This window comes from Tupaia chinensis, unplaced genomic scaffold (assembly GCF_000334495.1).
Source record: "Tupaia chinensis unplaced genomic scaffold, TupChi_1.0 Scaffold000405_1, whole genome shotgun sequence".
NCBI lineage: Eukaryota > Metazoa > Chordata > Mammalia > Scandentia > Tupaiidae > Tupaia > Tupaia belangeri.
In genome coordinates this window covers 1207864-1210812 of record NW_006159907.1, presented here as the reverse complement: position 1 = coordinate 1210812, position 2949 = coordinate 1207864, and the positions used below count along the sequence as shown (strand labels likewise).

The following is a 2949-nucleotide window of genomic DNA, read 5'->3' as shown; positions in this document are numbered from 1 at the left end:
TGCTTCTCTCTCTCCCTTTCTCTCTCTCTGATAAATAATAATAATAATAATAGTAATAAAAATTAAATGATGATTTTTTATTTTTTTTTAGAAAAAGAATCTTATACCCAGCAAAGCTATTATTTGAAAAAATGTGTGGGGAACTCATAACCGGTAGACTACTTGTCTTACAAGAAATGCTAAAGTAAGTGCTTTAAATTCAAATAAAAGAACACCAAACAGCAATGTAATAGCCTGTGAAAGTAAAAATGACTAATAAAGGTAAAAATATAAACAAATACAGAATACTGTATAGTTGTACTAGTCATCACATGGTTACTAGTTACTTTATGGTATCTATAAAGAAAGTACCAATAGAAGTTACTATGCCCAACTGGACTGTTGAGAACCGTATTCATGTGGGAACATTCACTTTACAAGCTAAGTGACATATGTGATTGAACACATAAAAGAAATTAAAATAAAATAAAGAAGTTATAAAAAGAAAGAAAAGCATATAAATACCAAAAATGTCAATAAAACACAGCAAGAGAGGAAAGAAGGACTAAGAATTAAAAGACAGAAAATACTTAAAATAATAAGAAAAATATTCTATTTCCTGTAATAACTATTTTTATTGTTGTTGTAGGGCATGTATATCCATAAGAAGGAACCAGAGAAAGATAGAGACAGGAGAAAACATCCCTGCCCATGGGAAGTGGTTATGTCACAATCTCATCTCTCTCTCTCCCTCATTTCGGAATCTTAGGCACGCATCCACTGGGTTTGTCATGCCACTAGGTCTAGAATTTGAACCGTGCAGTGGGCCATGTGGAACCCACCTGCCTTAACCACCAGGCCATGGAGCAGGCCCAATTACTTTAAATATAAGTGTATTAAACACTAAAACAAACAAAACTTGGGAGTAGATAACTCAGTAAATATCTGTATCTATATCGATCTATCTATTTAAATATAGATAGATAGATGATAGATATTTTGTTTTCTAGAAGAGATGCACTGAAGATTTAAGGATGCCAGTAGGCAGAAAGCGAAGAGATAGAAAAATACATTTTTCCAAATGGTGACTTCAAAAAGGAACTGTGGCAGCTATACTTACATCAGACTAAATGGACTTTAAACAAAAAATTATCTCAAGAGACAAAAAGGGACATCATATAATGATAAAATATTCAATTCACACAGATGTTACAATACTTATAAACATATATTTGCTCCTAGCATCAGAGCACCCAGATACCAAAAAAAATAAAACCTGATGAAATTTGAAGAAAAAATATACAGCTATCCAGCAATATAATACTAGAAAGAGACTAATACTATGTTTACAATAATAGATTAAAAAAAACTTGACAGAAAATTAATAAGGAAACAGTTGACATAAATAACACTGCAGGTAAAATGCCTCTAACAGACACATAACAGAATAATCCACTGAAAAGCAGCAGAACATACGTTTTTCTCCAGTGCGTACAGAACAATGCCAAGGATCAATGACATCAGGCCACAAAATAGGTTTCAATTTTAAGAATACTAAAATCCTACCAAAATTCTTTTCCATCCACAATGAAATGAAACTGAGCAATAGCAGAAGGGAAATAGGAAAACTCACAAACTTGTCGAAATTAAACAAAACACCTTAGAATAATAATGCGTCAAAGAAGTAACCACAATACAAACTAGAAAAAATATGGGAAAACTAAAATCATGAAAACACAACATACCAAAACTTATGGAATGCAGTTAAAGCAATACTAAGAGGAAATCTTGTTGTAATAAATATCTATACTAAAAGAAGAAGGAAGATCTCAAACGAATAGCCTTAAGCCTCAAGGAATAAGTATGAAACTTTAAAGTAGCATAAAATAGAAATAAGGATTAGAAAGAAATAAAGGAAATAGGGAACAGCTGATGTGTAATGGTTATATCTCTGGACTCCCATATAGTCTACTGCAGTTCAAGTCTTAGATTCAATGACTTCAAACTCACACCAGGTATGTGTGTGCATGCCCGTAATCCTGAGAGGAGAATGGGAGAAAAGGGATTATGACATGGCCATCCTTCTGTCTCTCTGGTGAACACATGCACCCCATAGAGAAAATCTCTCCAAAAAGAAAGACAGAAAGAAAGAGGCCCAACAGGTGGTGTGGTGGTTAAGGGCGCTGGACTCGCACATGGTCAACTGCAGTTCAAGTCCTGGACCTGGCGGCTTGGTTTTTCACTCCTCTGCCCCACCCCTGAGACTCATTCTGTCCCTCTCTGGTCAAATTAAAATAAGTAAATAAAAATAAATAAAAATAATTCTTTTAAAAAAAGAAAGGAAATAGAGAAAACAGTAGAGACAAATCAACAATACTAAGAGTTAATTTTTAAAAAAATGAAATTGACAAAGCTTTTGCTGGGCTAACTATAAAATTAAAAAAATAAGATTTTAATAAATAAAAGCAGAAATTGAACGTAAGGTATCACAACTACACTTGATCTTAGCCAAAAGGCCGAGAAGTGATAAGGTATCACAACTGATGTCACAGAAATAAAAATAGCCTTATGAAACTATTACAAAAAGTCATATGCCAACAAACTGAATAATCTAGAAGAAATGAATAAAATTCCTACCATACAACTTAGCAAGACTAAATAATGAAGAAACAGAACAAGCCTGTATAAGGAGCCGGGAGAGTAACACATGAATAAAAACTTCCCAACAAAGAAGAGTCCAGAACTATTAGGCTTTACTGGTGAACTCTACCAAATATTTAAAGAGAACTTAATGCAAAGCCTTCTCTAACTCTTCCAGAAAATTAAAGAGGAAGAAACATTTCCAAATTCACTGTAGGAGGCCCACATTATCCTGATACAAAAAATCTACAAGGAAAATTACAGGCCAATATCCTGGATTAATGTAGATACAACATCCTCAACAAAGCACTACCAAACTGAAACAACAAC

At 33.3% G+C, this 2949-nt stretch overlaps 1 pseudogene; it reads right to left on the bottom strand.

Annotated features, from left to right (window-relative positions):
* Positions 1–2388: 2388 nt before the first annotated feature.
* LOC114008859 (uncharacterized) lies at positions 2389–2507 on the bottom strand (annotated as a pseudogene).
* Between the last annotated feature and the right edge of the window lie 442 nt (positions 2508–2949).